This window comes from Puma concolor, chromosome C2 (genome assembly GCF_028749965.1).
Source record: "Puma concolor isolate L17-30 chromosome C2, mPumCon1.1.hap2, whole genome shotgun sequence".
Classification (NCBI taxonomy): Eukaryota; Metazoa; Chordata; class Mammalia; order Carnivora; family Felidae; genus Puma; species Puma concolor.
The window spans coordinates 110,122,685-110,140,510 of record NC_141675.1 but is presented as its reverse complement, the minus strand read 5'-3'; the positions used below and the strand labels follow the sequence as shown (position 1 = coordinate 110,140,510).

The 17,826-nt window shown below is 38.1% G+C and overlaps 1 protein-coding gene across 1 annotated transcript in view; it reads left to right on the top strand.

The window, feature by feature from the left end:
• The window catches only part of ZPLD1 (zona pellucida like domain containing 1), a 139,236-nt gene that overhangs the window by 23,575 nt on the left and 97,835 nt on the right, over positions 1-17,826 (top strand). The window lies entirely within an intron of this gene.

Sequence of the window (17,826 nt, the reverse complement as noted above, 5' to 3'; positions counted from 1 at the left end):
TAACACATTTAATCTCACAATAACCCTTTAAGATAGGTGCAGTTAGGTGTGCCTGGGTGGCTTAGTCGGTTGAGTGTCCCACTTCAGCTTGGGCTTGATCTCATGGGTTCGTGAGTTCAAGCCCCACATGGGACTTGTTGCTGTTAGTGCAAAGCCTGCTTCAGATCCTCTGTCTCCCTCTCTGTCTGCCCCACCCCCACTTGATCTCTCTCTTCGAAAAAAAACAAAACAAAACAAGATAGGTGTAAGTATTTCTCCCATTTTCCTGTGAGGACCTTGGGCATATAGAAGTTAAGTAATTTGCCAGAGGCCACACCAACTGAATTCAGAGCCTCAGCATCTGATGACTCACAAGAAAGGGAAAGGAAGTAGAGTGAAGTTTTGCCTATGTTATATATTGTTCTCTATTCCTAATTTCAAAAACAATTAAACGTAATTAAAGAATATTTCTCTGACATTCAAAAGTAAGCCCCACCAAGGCAAGACCAACCTTTTTTCTTTCTCCATGGTGTCTCTGGCACCTAGTCTGTGCCTACTGCAAAACAGACAGAAGAATGAAAGGATCTAAAAAACTTGTAATTGGTTTTTCTTATGTGACCTTCATTTTTTTTAAATCTGCTCTTTCCAGTTTTTACGCTTGCTTTTACTTGCACTAAAGAATTACTGAAGTGTCTGGATTAGAGTAATTCAAAACTCCTAATCAGTAATTTGCAGTTTTCTGTTGCCTTTAATTGTTAGCAGAAGAACTGGGACTGGATTTGGTTTAAGAGAGTGTTTAACTTGCAGGATATCATCAACAAGACGTCTCTGAGGTGTGTGATAATGACCATACTTAAATACAGAGTCCGTGTTTACATGGGTGAGCCACTGCTTCTGCGAGGACCTTTACTGTATACCATTTCATTAATTATTCCTGGCAATAGAAATAATTTCAAAAAATAATCCCTGGTTCTATGGGCCAAAGCTGACAAAACTGATAGTTACGTGTAACATGTTTTAGAAGCCGACTTGCTAAACTACCTGATGAGTAAACACATACATGGAAGACTTATGAGTATGTGTCTTCTCAATCAAACCATGGCTATGTGGTAGGACTGTATTTTAGTTTTGGTGTTTGTAGTTGTTGAAAGTTGATCTGATGACTAATCCTATAATTCTTCACATTTTCATATATTTGACCATCTTCAACTTCCTGGATCTGAGACATCATGGCTAACCATATTCATTAAAGGAGTAATCAAATAGCTTCATTTCACACTTTGTTTTCCTTTAAACACTTTGATAGCATCCAGGAATTTAAAAACATCATTCATAAATTATTCTTGTGATTGGACCTTGATCAATTCACTTAAACTTAGTGTGTGCCCTTTTCTCCATTTACAAGTGAAAGGATAGTCTTGACCCACTTTTCAGAGGAGCCAATAAAAAATGATTGAGCCTGCCTTATAGAGTATTTTAAATATATAATTGCTCTGTATATGGAAAAAACTAATCACACATTTTTTAAAATGTTTAAAAACAGCTAGATGAAAAATCTGGAATGCATACAGGAATTACTACTTCTGTATAAGGCAGAAAAACATATTTTTGCCCATCAGCTTTACTAGTTCAAGTAAAGTCTATTTAATTATAAAAATCTACTTAATCAGCGACGGAGTCATTTCATTTCAGTGAGTGTCTAATTGTAGGGGAGCTCTGCAGCACAATCATGGCTTTCTGTTGTGCTCGGCTCAAGACCACCTTTAATGAAATGTGACAATGGAGCAGCTCCCTTGACTTTAATAAATAAATAAGTAGCTAGATGAATTTACCAGCTAGGGAGGGAAAGGAACAAATGGAGCTCTAAGTCCTATAAGAATAGTTTTTATCATTTAAAAACTTATAGATTATTTAAATTGTACTTCTCTAATTGCAATGGTTTATAACGTTTCATTTTGTTTAATAGCATTTGCTTTGATTGTATCATTATCATAGCATGTTGCTCTACCATTCACCTTACAGTATCTTTCCAGTAATGTGAAGGATAATTGAAGCTGTGTGAATGTGTTTTCCTCTTCTGTCCCTAGAAAGAGGCCATAATAATCAGAATCTGGAGAAGTTTCATTTGTAGCAAACTTATATTTCAAAGTCCCTTACCAACTTACATTTCAGGCTTATTTGTTAACAGTTTCATTTTCACATTCACTCATTCTGATTGCCTTCTCACAAAGTTTAATAATCACATTCTGTTTGGGAAGGATAAAGGTAAATTGTTCAATTTTTGTTCTTTTCGGATAGATCCACAGCATCGTAGAGAAAATGAGAATGATTTCAGTCTTCTCATATGCCACAGTTGTGGAGAAACCTCTGACATTACCACACAACATGGTCCTCCACCTCTGATTTCAGAGGGCATAAATAAGGGGCTTTTGCCCTCTCTTTTGCTTTGCATGGTCCTCTGGACTTAATGTCCATTTACGCAGCTTTCCTAGGTTGATTTGAGAGTGAACAAAAATGTCATTGTAGCAGGTGTCAGGCAGGGGCTCAGAACCAATTGTGTGAATGTTCTGTTTTTCCTGTATCTTGAATCTTTTTGCTCAGTATTGTTTAGTGTGTGCATATGACAGAGTGGGAGGGTAGTGAAGGAGAGAGACGGAGAGAGGGAGAGGGAGAGGGCCAGAGAGAGAGAGGGAGAGGGAGAGGGGGAGAAGGAGGGAGGGAGGGAGGGAGGGAGGGAGGGAGGGAGGGAGGGAGGGAGAGAGAGAGAGAATTTACCTACTTTACTAATAGCATAATCACAAACAGATAAAATATCCTTCATCAATTCTCTGAGAGTAACTGCAGGGAAATGGTGTTGTGGCACCATGGAAAGAATATGGGCTTTGCAGTAAGAAACATCTATGGTTTAAATCCAGCTCTGGATTTACAGAAAATTAGCTTTTATTTGCTTTTCAAATTCATTAAAATCACCTGAATCTGTTTTCTCATCCATAAAATGGGAATAAATAATACAAACCTCATAGCATTATTGTATTAAGTAAAGTATGGAAACTATATGGAATATTACGTTTTCAGAAAATGTGTGCTCTCTTCTACTCCTTAGTACTCCACTGAGGTAGCTTAGCAAAGCTCAGAACCATGATAAACACTTGAAGCAGAACTATCAAAATATGAATAATAAAAAGGAAGGTAAATCAGTTATGCTAAACAAATGTCTTACATCATTTATTGTGACTAATTGTAGTACTTACCTTTAAGATTCTTTGATGGATGAGGTGACAAGATAAACACAGTAGCGTATATGATTGCCAATTTTTGAGAAAAGAAAATAAGACTCACCAACTTTTTTCTGCACTAACATTTTTAATATTAAATATTAATTACCTCTACTCTTATTCTGTATCTCAGATTTCATTAAAATTTTAATTAAAAGTTAATTACAAACTCAATGGAGAAGAGGGAGCACATCATCAAAAATGGATGGATATTTCTCTGCTACAGGAATGGCCACCTCTTTCTTAACAGGTAAAGGGACTCTTGTTAGAACATACTTGTGAGGTCTGAACTGGATAATTTTGTCGTAGAAATGGTGGAAAAGCTGACCAAGTGAAGCACCAGGAGATAATGGCTGCTACATATGTTTTTTTCAGATCTGTGAATTCAGGAGGACGACTGGTATTTTGTTGCCTTAGTTTCTTCATTAGAGACTGCACCCACGTAGACCTTTTCCTGAGTTGTGCAGCTGTTTCCTCCCTGGTCCAAGGCCATAGCTCCATCAATACAACCCTCACCCCCACAGCATACACACATACTTCTTCCCAAAGCCCATTGCCCTCATTAGTCAGCAAGTTCTCACTTGAAAGAAATATAAAGACTTGGTTTTTTAAAACACCCACAATCACTACTACAATGACTTTTAGCATAAAGGAAATGTGTGACGTTTCTAAATTCCTAACAGATATTAATCTTTGGGGTTTGCCAATGACAAATTGGAATTCTTGGGAATTCTACAAATCGTAAATGATCCTTAAAATATTTCCAACATTGTACATAGTCTTTATGGATATATAAACAAATCATTACAAATACAAATGAAGTAAATTTAAATTTAGTAGCATTTATAAAGCACTTTCGCCTATAGTACATATTCAAACACAGATAAACACCAGTGAAGAATACTGGGTTATATTCAAATAAGGTAACATTCTGAATCCGAGTAAAATGAACATCACTCACTGTAGCATTATGTGCTAAAATTGCCAATGTAAGCATTTATTTTGCTTCTTAAACTTGTTATTTCTTAGGAGATAACTCATATAGGATTTGTTTAAAATGTACTATGCACACAAATTTATTAATATTTACTTTATTTTCAAGCATGGCTCACTGTTAGTAGCTAACAGGGCTATGAACACACACTTACAACATGACCATAGCCATGAACAATACTGCTGGAGTAGGTAAGGAAATTCTCTCTTCCTGCTCCTGTTTGGTTCCCAGAAGTGTCAACCTCAACTTTTGAGTCTCCTGTCACTGTTTCCTGCTCCTGCTTTCCACCTCACTAGTAGATTCTTTTGAACCAGTGTGTTTCTATGTTGATTGTTACATTTTGGTTCTTACAAGAGAATTATACTTTTTCCTGTTTTCTCCATTTCTCAACTGATTTTTCTCCTGATTCCAAAGAAACGTATAAATTACCCCAGAAATGTTGAGAAGCAATTCCTTATGGAAACACTAAAAAAATAGCCCCCCTTTTTAGGACAGTGGCTCTTAGTCTTGGTGGCATTTTACTTGGATGCTATTTTTAAAACCCTGCACATGGGGCCCCAGAGAATTAATTTAATAGGGTATATTTTTTCAAATGCAGGCAATTCTGTTGTATAGCCAAGTTTGAGAACTTATCTCTCAGGAACTACCAAATGGGTTACTCCTCATTCCATAATTCTATGCATACACTTATAAGTATTTCTCATTATTTCATTAGGCGAATTTAGTTTTGTTTGTGAAATTCTTGAGGGAAGATACATTTACGGTTTGAAAATTATTTTCGATCAGCAATTTTAGAACCTCAGAGGTTCTGTCTTAGATATTTTAGAAATGTATTAGATACAATTACGTGTAAAAAATAGTGTGTAGGTCTCAAACCCCCTAGCTAACCTTCAGAAGTAAATGGGTACAAGAGAGATAAATTGAAGCCATAGTATTTAAGAGATTAATATATTAAATGTTAGTACCTTTATTAGTACATTTTGACAGTTACAGGTATTGAATTCATCTTATATTGTTTAGTTGTCAAAGAAATACACACAACTATTTAAAAATAAAGTTATGTAGGAATGCCAAGGGGGCTTAGTTGGTTAAGCATACAACTCTTGGTTTCTGCTCAGGTCATGATCTCACAGTTTTGTGAATTTGAGCCTCGTGTCAGGCTCTACGCTGACAGCTTGGAGCCTGTTTGGGATTTTCTCTCTTTTCCTCTCTCTCTGCCCCTCCCCGACTCGTGCTGCCTCTGTCAAAAATAAACAAACTTTTAAAAAATAAAATAAAAAGTTATGTAGAACTATTTATGATGAAAACAAAGTTTACCTACTACAGTCTTCCTCTCCACAAGTATCCATTTTTAATTCTTTCAGCTCTTAGTCTGAGTTGTCATCTTAACATTTCTAAATCAGGAGGAGAGAGAAGATGGCGGCGTAGGAGGACGCTGGGCTCACCGCGCGTCCTGCTGATCACTTAGATTCCACCTACACCTGCCTAAATAACCCAGAAAACCACCAGAGGATTAGCAGAACGGAGTCGCCGGAGCCAAGCGCAGACGAGAGGCCCACGGAAGAGGGTAGGAAGGGCGGCGAGGCGGTGCGCGCTCCACGGACTGGCGGGAGGGAGCCGGGGCGGAGGGGCGGCTCGCTGGCCAAGCAGAGCCCCCGAGTCTGGCTTGCAAAAAGCGGAGGGGCCTGACGGACTGTGTTCCGACAGCAAGCGCGACTTAGCGGCTGGGAGGTCATAAGTGAACAGCTCTGCTCAGAAAGCGGGAAGGCTGGAGGACAAAGGGAAGGAGAGCTACTGAGCCCCCGGACGACAGAGCTCAGTTTGGTGGGGAATAAAGGCGCTCGCCAGCCGCATCTCCCCCGCCCATCCCCCAGCCAAAATCCCAAAGAGAACCAGTTCCTGCCAGGGAACTTGCTAGCTCCACGCAAACACCCAACTCTGCGCTTCTGCGGAGCCAAACCCCCGGCAGCGGATCTGACTCCCTCCTGCTGCCACAGGGCCCCTCCTGAAGTGGATCACCTAAGGAGAAGCAAGCTAAGCCTGCCCCTCCTGCCCCTGTGCACCTTGCCTACCCACCCCAGCTAAGACGCCAGATCCCCAGCATCACAAGCCTGGCAGTGTGCAAGTAGCCCAGACAGACCACCCCACCCCACAGTGAATCCCGCCCCTAGGAGAGGGGAAGAGAAGGCACACACCAGTCTGACTGTGGCCACAGCGGTGGGCTGGGGGCAGACATCAGGTCTGACTGCGGCTCCGCCCACCAACTCCAGTTATACACCACAGCACAGGGGAAGTACCCTGCAGGTCCTCACCACGCCAGGGACTATCCAAAATGACCAAGCAGAAGAATTCCCCTCAGAAGAATCTCCAGGAAATAATAACAGCTAATGAGCTGATCAAAAAGGATTTAAATAATATAACAGAAAGTGAATTTAGAATAATAGTCATAAGATTAATCGCTGGGCTTGAAAACAGTATAGCTGACAGCAGAGAATCTCTTGCTACAGAGATCAAGGGACTAAGGAACAGTCACGAGGAGCTGAAAAACGCTTTAAACGAAATGCATAACAAAATGGAAACCACCACGGCTCGGATTGAAGAGGCAGAGGAGAGAATAGGTGAACTAGAAGATAAAGTTATGGAAAAAGAGGAAGCTGAGAAAAAGAGAGATAAAAAAATCCAGGAGTATGAGGGGAAAATTAGAGAACTAAGTGATACACTAAAAAGAAATAATATACGCATAATAGGTATCCCAGAGGAGGAAGAGAGAGGGAAAGGTGCTGAAGGGGTACTTGAAGAAATCATAGCTGAGAACTTCCCTGAACTGGGGAAGGAAAAAGGCATTGAAATCCAAGAGGCACAGAGAACTCCCTTCAGACGTAACTTGAATCGATCTTCTGCACGACATATCATAGTGAAACTGGCAAAATACAAGGATAAAGAGAAAATTCTGAAAGCAGCAAGGGGTAAACGTGCCCTCACATATAAAGGGAGACCTATAAGACTCGTGACTGATCTCTCTTTTGAAACTTGGCAGGCCAGAAAGAATTGGCACGAGATTTTCAGTGTGCTAGACAGAAAAAATATGCAGCCGAGAATCCTTTATCCAGCAAGTCTGTCATTTAGAATAGAAGGAGAGATAAAGGTCTTCCCAAACAAACAAAAACTGAAGGAATTTGTCACCACTAAACCAGCCCTCCAAGAGATCCTAAGGGGGACCCTGTGAGACAAAGTACCAGAGACATCACTACAAGCATAAAACATACAGACATCACAATGACTCTAAACCCACATCTTTCTATAATAACACTGAATGTAAATGGATTAAATGCGCCAACCAAAAGACATAGGGTATCAGAATGGATAAAAAAACAAGACCCATCTATTTGCTGTCTACAAGAGACTCATTTTAGACCTGAGGACACCTTTAGATTGAGAGTGAGGGGATGGAGAACTATTTATCATGCTACTGGAAGCCAAAAGAGAGCTGGAGTAGCCATACTTATATCAGACAAACTAGACTTTAAATTAAAGGCTGTAACAAGAGATGAAGAAGGACATTATATAATAGTGACAGGGTCTATCCATCAGGAAGAGCTAACAATTATAAATGTCTATGCGCCGAATACCGGAGCGCCCAAATATATAAAACAATTACTCATAAACATAAGCAACCTTATTGAGAAGAATGTGGTAATTGCAGGGGACTTTAACACCCCACTTACAGAAATGGATAGATCATCTAGACACACGGTCAATAACGAAACAAGGGCCCTGAATGAGACATTGGATCAGATGGACTCGACAGATATATTTAGAACTCTGCATCCCAAAGCAACAGAATATACTTTCTTCTCGAGTGCACATGGAACATTCTCCAAGATAGATCATATATTGGGTCACAAAACAGCCCTTCATAAGTTTACAAGAATTGAAATCATACCATGCATCCTTTCAGACCACAATGCTATGAAGCTTGAAATCAACCACAGAAAAAAGTCTGGAAAACCTCCAAAAGCATGGAGGTTAAAGAACACCCTACTAACGAATGAGTGGGTCAACCAGGCAATTCGAGAAGAAATTAAAAAATATATGGAAACAAATGAAAATGAAAATACAACAATCCAAACGCTTTGGGACGCAGCAAAGGCAGTCCTGAGAGGAAAATACATTGCAATCCAGGCCTATTTCAAGAAACAAGAAAAATCCCAAATACAAAATCTAACAGCACACCTAAAGGAAATAGAAGCAGAACAGCAAAGGCAGCCTAAACCCAGCAGAAGAAGAGAAATAATAAAGATCAGAGCAGAAATAAACAATATAGAATCTAAAAAAACTGTAGAGGAGATCAACGAAACCAAGAGTTGGATTTTTGAAAAAATAAACAAAATTGACAAACCTCTAGCCAGGCTTCTCAAAAAGAAAAGGGAGATGACCCAAATAGATAAAATCATGAATGAAAATGGAATTATTACAACCAATCCCTCAGAGATACAAACAATCATCAGGGAATACTATGAAAAATTATATGCCAACAAATTGGACAACCTGGCAGAAATGGACAAATTCCTAAACACCCACACGCTTCCAAAACTCAATCAGGAGGAAATAGAAAGCTTGAACAGACCCATAACCAGCGAAGAAATTGAATTGGTTATCAAAAATCTCCCAACAAATAAGAGTCCAGGACCAGATGGCTTCCCAGGGGAGTTCTACCAGACGTTTAAAGCAGAGATAATACCTATCTTTCTCAAGCTATTCCAAGAAATAGAAAGGGAAGGAAAACTTCCAGACTCATTCTATGAAGCCAGTATTACTTTGATTCCTAAACCAGACAGAGACCCAGTAAAAAAAGAGAACTACAGGCCAATATCCCTGATGAATATGGATGCAAAAATTCTCAATAAGATACTAGCAAATCGAATTCAACGGCATATAAAAAGAATTATTCACCATGATCAAGTGGGATTCATTCCTGGGATGCAGGGCTGGTTCAACATTCGCAAATCAATCAACGTGATACATCACATTAACAAAAAAAAAAGAGAAGAACCATATGATCCTGTCAATCGATGCAGAAAAGGCCTTTGACAAAATCCAGCACCCTTTCTTAATAAAAACCCTTGAGAAAGTCGGGATAGAAGGAACATACTTAAAGACCATAAAAGCCATTTATGAAAAGCCCACAGCTAACATCATCCTCAACGGGGAAAAACTGAGAGCTTTTTCCCTGAGATCAGGAACACGACAGGGATGCCCACTCTCACCACTGTTGTTTAACATAGTGCTGGAAGTTCTAGCATCAGCAATCAGACAACAAAAGGAAATCAAAGGCATCAAAATTGGCAAAGATGAAGTCAAGCTTTTGCTTTTTGCAGATGACATGATATTATACATGGAAAATCCGATAGACTCCACCAGAAGTCTGCTAGAACTGATACATGAATTCAGCAAAGTTGCAGGATACAAAATCAATGTACAGAAATCAGTTGCATTCTTATACACTAACAATGAAGCAACAGAAAGACAAGTAAAGAAACTGATCCCATTCACAATTGCACCAAGAAGCATAAAATACCTAGGAATAAATCTAACCAAAGATGTAAAGGATCTGTATGCTGAAAACTATAGAAAGCTTATGAAGGTAATTGAAGAAGATTTAAAGAAATGGAAAGACATTCCCTGCTCATGGATTGGAAGAATAAATATTGTCAAAATGTCAATACTACCCAAAGCTATCTACACATTCAATGCAATCCCAATCAAAATTGCACCAGCATTCTTCTCGAAACTACAACAAGCAATCCTAAAATTCATATGGAACCACAAAAGGCCCCGAATAGCCAAAGTAATTTTGAAGAAGAAGACCAAAGCAGGAGGCATCACAATCCCAGACTTTAGCCTCTACTACAAAGCTGTCATCATCAAGACAGCATGGTATTGGCACAAAAACAGACACATAGACCAATGGAATAGAATAGAAACCCCAGAACTAGACCCACAAACGTATGGCCAACTCATCTTTGACAAAGCAGGAAAGAACATCCAATGGAAAAAAGACAGTCTCTTTAACAAATGGTGCTGAGAGAACTGGACAGCAACATGCAGAAGATTGAAACTAGACCACTTTCTCACACCATTCACAAAAATAAACTCAAAATGGATAAAGGACCTGAATGTGAGACAGGAAACCATCAAAACCTTAGAGGAGAAAGCAGGAAAAGACCTCTCTGACCTCAGCCGTAGCAATCTCTTCCTCGACACATCCCCAAAGGCAAGGGAATTAAAAGGAAAAGTGAATTACTGGGACCTTATGAAGATAAAAAGCTTCTGCACAGCAAAGGAAACAACCAACAAAACTAAAAGGCAACCAACGGAATGGGAAAAGATATTTGCAAATGACATATCGGACAAAGGGCTAGTATCCAAAATCTATAAAGAGCTCACCAAACTCCACACCCGAAAAGCAAATAACCCAGTGAAGAAATGGGCAGAAAACATGAATAGACACTTCTCTAAAGAAGACATCCGGATGGCCAACAGGCACATGAAAAGATGTTCAGCGTCGCTCCTTATCAGGGAAATACAAATCAAAACCACACTCAGGGATCACCTCACGCCAGTCAGAGTGGCCAAAATGAACAAATCAGGAGACTATAGATGCTGGAGAGGATGTGGAGAAACGGGAACCCTCTTGCACTGTTGGTGGGAATGCAAATTGGTGCAGCCGCTCTGGAAAGCAGTGTGGAGGTTCCTCAGAAAATTAAAAATAGACCTACCCTATGACCCAGCAATAGCACTGCTAGGAATTTATCCAAGGGACACAGGAGTACTGATGCATAGGGGCACTTGTACCCCAATGTTCATAGCAGCACTCTCAACAATAGCCAAATTATGGAAAGAGCCTAAATGTCCATCAACTGATGAATGGATAAAGAAATTGTGGTTTATATACACTATGGAATACTACGTGGCAATGAGAAAAAATGAAATATGGCCTTTTGTAGCAACGTGGATGGAACTGGAGAGTGTGATGCTAAGTGAAATAGGCCATACAGAGAAAGACAGATACCATATGGTTTCATTCTTATGTGGATCCTGAGAAACTTAACAGGAACCCATGGGGGAGGGGAAGGAAAAAAAAAAAAAAGAGGTTAGAGTGGGAGAGAGCCAAAGCATAAGAGACTGTTGAGAACTGAGAACAAACTAAGGGTTGATGGGGGGTGGGAGGGAGGAGAGGGTGGTTGATGGGTATTGAGGAGGGCACCTTTTGGGATGAGCCCTGGGTGTTGTATGGAAACCAATTTGACAATAAATTTCATATATAAATAAAAAAAAAAAGAGTAAAAAAATAAAAAAAAATAAAAAATAAACAAAAAAAAAACAAAAACATTTCTAAATCATATGATTACACTATTATTTCTTGATGAATTACTTTTTGACAGCTTCTATTTATTTTCTGCCATGATAGCAAGGATTTAGCTATCCAGTGTGCCCCATCAGTGCCTCCATCCTTTCATTAAATTATGTTATTATTTTTCAATTCTTTAGTGGCTACCTTTCTAATCTTAATTTATATATTTGCATCATTTTTTTTCTACATTAACTGTAAACTGTATCCCTTGACTCCATGTTTTGTAAGATGAGGGTATTAGTACCTGTGCCCTTCTCATCCACTCTCCCTCATCTTCCAACTTCTGTCATTTTTACTTTTACAAAATCAAGGTTGATGAAAATGTATTCCATTATATAAAATACATATTTTCTGAATTTGGCCTGTAGATTAGTTTTAAATTTTGATAGCTAATATACATTTTCACATTATTCTGACTATATGAGAATAGTAAATTGAAAAGTCAATCAGGCTTTTGTACATTGAAATTCCCTGTTCCCATCTCTTCACTATTTTCCCTTGTATCTTAACACTATTTAAAAAACATTGTTTATATTACATATTCTTTCTTGACCCCCTTTCTGTGAGGCCACTATCCTTAACCACTAGCTGGTTTTCCTGCTCTAACAATCTAGACTGGCTCTTGACTTAAACTTATAATTTGGGACTTCCCTCTAGGTTAAGAGTCATTTTCTTTCATATTTTGAAAGCACTGCTGTACCACTTTCTAGCTTCTAGTATTGATGATAAGTCTTCTGTTTCTCATTTTCCTTCATTTATGGGTAAATTTTAATTCCCCCAGAAGCTTTTTGAATTTTCTATCTTTGGCACTCCAAAATTTCACAACAAAGTGTCCAGATACAGGTATTTTTCCATTTATCATGTTGAGCCCTCAGTCTACTGTTTCAATCCTGAGATCATGTCCTTCAATTCTGAGAAATTCTCACGCATTTTTCCTTTGATGATTTTCACATCTTTGTCTAATCTGGTCTTATCATCTGAACTCTAGTTGGTTAGATATTGGACCTCTTGGATGTTATACTGATGCACTCTTTATATCTTTTATATCTTCTTTCATTTTATGTATTTGTTTTTTATTTTGGGGGTAGTATTTTAATATTTTTATCTCTCAATGATTTTTATTAACTTTTAAAAAGATGCTATCTGTTTTTAATTTCAGGAGACATTGGATTGCCCTCTCCTCCTGCCACAGTATCTATCATCTATCATCTTTATTTTTATATACACTAATTTATTTCTGAGGACATTATTTCCATTATTTTAATGCTGTCTTCTACTCCTTAAATTATGCCCAATTCCTCTAGAATAACATTTCTCTAACATTAGTTTCATGTTGCAGCTGGCCTCAAAATTTCATACTTTGCTGCCAATTCATATTTAAAAATAAAACAATATAAATTTCATTTGAGGCTTTAAATTTTTTTTTCTTTTTCTTGACATTTATTTATTTTTTGAGAGACAGAAAGGGATATAGCGCAAGCGGGGGAAGGGCAGAGAGAGAGGGAGACACAGAATCCATGGGAACCTGACGGTGGGAGGTGGGTGGGTGGGGGGAGGGGGGCTCAAACTCACCAACTGTGAGATCATGACCTGAGTTGAGGTTGGACTCTTAACTGAGCCACCAAGGTGCCCCATGGGGCTTTTGATAAGTTTACTTTAGTGCAGCTGGGCAGGTATGTGACTGTTACAACTGTAAAAAAATGTCAGAATTTGAGATATTATCTTCTGGTCTTGGGAAATCCTTTAGAGAAGAGACTTTTAATTTTTTGGTCCAAGGAATAGATATTTTGGTGCCAGATGATGATAGAAAGAGGTGGGATCCTGCCTTTTAATTAACACTCATTTTTTTAACCCCCGTGTCTTTTCTTTGTCTTGGTGTTTAGAAATTCCAACCTCCACTTCAGCCGTATCTTTTTCCAACCTTACTTTTCTGAGCAGTTGCTTCTTTTCCCTGCACCATCATTTTGTTGTACTACCTTCCCTTTGTGATTCCTTTTTTTATTGTGGACAGTCTATACACTCAAATGCCCATATGGCTCAAGAAGGTAATTAAGTAAATGAAGAATGGTCCCTAAGAAATAACAATGGAGCTGGTATGCCCTGGGATTGCCACTACTCAGTTTTAGTTATTATGTTTTATTCCCTTATAATTAATTTAGTAAATTTTTCAGAGACAAAAATAATCAACACATATGGTTGGCTTGTCATCTTGACTCAGAGGTCCTCCCAGGTACTAAATGCTAAAGGAAACATTATTTTTGATTCGGGGGGTGTTAGGTCCTTTTACCTTCCTTCAGACTTCTCCATGCTACCTTAAATGAACATAGTTCTAGGCTAAACCATGTCCTTGCCATTTGCAGGCAACCTTAAGTCATATTGAAAAGGAAATATTATATTTCCTATTCTAAAAATTTCAATGTGAGAGGCCCTGAGTAATATAAAAGGCAATAATTTTACCTTGCTTTTATATTACGATGGTAGCATGCAATATGTTTTTCTCTCATTTGGACCCTATATATTAATTTAGGGCTGAATATTGAGGCATAACTCAGAGAAAATGATTCTGCATGTTGGTAGGGTAATGTGGTTCATTTATATAGCTTTCTGGCTCTATATCTTGATCCAAAGATAGGATTGAGTTTAATATATGACCTGTGAATTAGATGGACTACATATTCTCAGATGGTCACTTTTAATATCATTTCTCTTGCCAGGCCTTTAGATAATGCAACAAAAAGTTAATGACCATATTCTTGGATAAGATCTTGAGTGTCTTGATTTTCTGAAGCTGATTGAAAGAAGAATTATTGAGAATTATTTCCATTATGTGATGATGGTAGGGTTGACAACATATTGGATATTGAAAAAATGTAAATGTATTTTAGACTTCAAGAAGGCCTCTAAAGGGATGTTTGTAAAAGGCCAAAGGGTTAATTTGTCACACCCTTCTTGTTATATTGGCAAATTTATCAATTTTCAGAGTTAATGATGAAAAATGGCAGAATATGCTTACCCAAAATATGGTTCTAGAAGTTCAGGACACACCACCTCCAAATACTCTTTGGTATATTGACTGTTTTTAGCTGCAGGCTCTTGAAAAGCAGCACATACAGGGAGAGGCTGCCCCTGAGCTCCACTTTTCTGTCCAAAGACAGATGTTTTCATGGGAACTCAATTGTAATCAATCCCTCCCAGGGAGTTATATCATTCAGGGAGGATTGACTCATCACAGGACAGGAGAATAGAGGTGACATCACACCCAGACAAACTTGGTCACAGACGACCACACCTATTCTTCTAGGGGCTCATTTATCTTTCCTAAAAATCATTTACTATTCCCTCAGAGGCCTACATTCCCCTTCCACTTTCCCTATTAAGATGGTGTTTAAGCCTGAATTCTAAGCCACATCAAAGAGTTACTCATTTTTCCCCTGGAGATCTCCTATGTTTACATAAGGTACACATGATAATAAACTTCTGTTTGTTTCTCTCTTGTTAATCTGTCTTTTGTTATAAGGGACCCAGTGAAAATTTAGGAGGGTAGTAGGAAAATTATTTTTTCTCCCTAAAATGCCAAAGCATGACTTGGTGGTAGGGGCACTTAGGTCCCAATACTCTCCAAAGACTTCCCCATGCCTCCCAAATAAACATACAATCTGTATTAAAACCATGTGCCTTTCTCAAAAAGATAATTTTAAGACTTAGCAATAAACACACAATATAAAATGCGTCTGATTTCTTTTGTAAGTAGCTTCAAAGCAAGTTCCCAGCTTCTGTTCCCAATCTGATTTCTACTCTTGAGTCTCTCCTATTTAGAAAATTTGTTAATAGTATCATATTTTCAATCTTCTGAGCTACAGGGAATATGTGTTTTAAAATCTATAAAGTCATCTTAAAAGTTTTAATTTGAAAGGAAGCAAGAATATACAATGAGGAAAAGACAGTCCTTTCAAAAAATGGTGCTGGGAAGACTGGATACCCACATGAAAAAGAATGAACCCAGACCACTTTCTTATAACCACACACAAACTTAAACTCAAAATGGATTAAAGACCTAAATGTGAGACATGTAACCATAAAATTACTAGAAGACATAGGCAGTAATTTATTTGACATCCATTGTAGAAACATTCTTTTAGATATTACTCCTCAGGCAAGGGAAACAAAAACAAGAATAAGCTATTGGCACTACACCAAAACAAAAACAAAAACAAAACAAAACAAAACAAAAACGTTTGCACAGCAAAGGAAACCATCAACAAAACAAAAACACAACCTACAGAATAGAAGAATGTATTTGCAAATGCTATATCCAACAAGGGATTAATCTCCAAAATATATAAAGAAGAAATACAGCTCAATACACACGCACGAACAATCCAATCAACAATTGGCAGAGGACTTGAATTGACATTTTTCCAAAGGATACATACAGATGGCCAAGAGACACATGAAACAATGCTCAACATCATTAATCATCAAGGAAATGCAAATCAAAACCACGATCAATATCACCTTACACCTGTCAGGATAGAATCAAAAAGAGAAGAAATAACAAGTGTTCGTGTGGATGTGGAGAAAAAAGAACTCTTGTGCACTGTTGGCGAGAGTGCAGATGATGCAACCACTGTGGAAAACAGAATGGAGTTACTTTAAAAAAGAAAAAATATAAATACCATATGATCCAGTGATCCTACTTCTGGCTATCCACCAAAGAATACAAAAACATTAATTCAGAAAGATACATGCACCCTATGTTTATTGCAGCATTATTTACAATAGCCAAAATATGGAAGCAACCTAAGTTGTTCATCAATAGATGAATGGACACTTACTGTGATGAGCACTGAGTAATGTATGGAAATATTGAATTACTATATTATACACTTGAAACTAATATAACATTGTATATTAATTATACTTCAATAAAAAAATTAAAATTTTTAATTCAGTTAAGACTGGCTTGTTCAGATATTTAGAGCAAACATGTTTTTAAGGTGTTTGCATTACCCTAACAATTCAATATGAACAGATGTGTCCATTAAGCCTGTCAGCTTCCCCCTTGAAAAGGAGAAAATCAAATCAAAGCTCAACAAACATGAAGTGCATGGTTTGCTGCTCAATAGATATAGATCTCTAAACAATTGATAAAGTTGTAGTGTTCTAAATTGATTGCTGAGATGGGTAGTGGTGCACACCACAACCTGTCTTTTCCTTGCCACACACTGCTTAACTGGTCACTCATAGCCATGTGCCCAGATCAGTATCCCAACATATAAGGAAATATTGGAATGTTGCAAAGTGAAGCAATTTACAGGTAAGTTTAAGCTACTGAAAGTGAAAAACACCTCAAATAAAAAAGCCTACTAATATCTTAGACTCCCAAGTAAAATGTCCTAAAGAGATCCCATGTCCTTTTTAAGTTACAGACTAAGTAAATTTTTAGCCTCCTCTAGAAACTCCAGAAGGGGAAAGTATCCACCTAACATATGCTTCTCTTTTGTTTTGCTGATATATCTTGACCTCCTTGCCTCATTTTACACAAGTGGAAGAGCTGACTTCTGCCTTTTTTTTTTTTTTTTTTTTTTTTTTTTTTTGGTGAAAGAAATTTATGGAGTCTAGTATCCAAATGTACATCCTGCAACTGAACATATTAGACGTGTAGAAAATTTTGTGGAGTACTTCAAAGGCTTCTCTAAGACTATACTATAAAGGCATATTGTATTAACTTAACTCTGCCCCAAATTTCCCTACACCAGAACCAAGGAGAGGAAAACTAATCTGCTTTTAAAATCCTTTTAAAATCTGCTTGGATACCGTGTGATTGCACATTTCCCAAATAGCCACAACAGTTTCTCCCATCTAGCATTCCTTTCTTTGATGCTCCTCCTATCAAGAGGTGGGTGTGTGTGTTTGCTCCCTTGACTGGGTGGACTTGTGACTACAACAGAGAAGATGTAGTGAAGCTAGTTGAAAGAAATGATACAGCTTCTGCTTAGTTGTCTTTTGGAACATACCCTCTTAGAGCGCAGTCATCATTCTAGAGGAAACCTAAGCAACTCCATGGAGGACCCCACTGGAAAGGAACTGGTAGCCTGAACCTCTGACCAGGACTGAGTGGGTCATTGTGGAAGCTGCTACTCCAGTCTCAGCTGAGCCCTGCA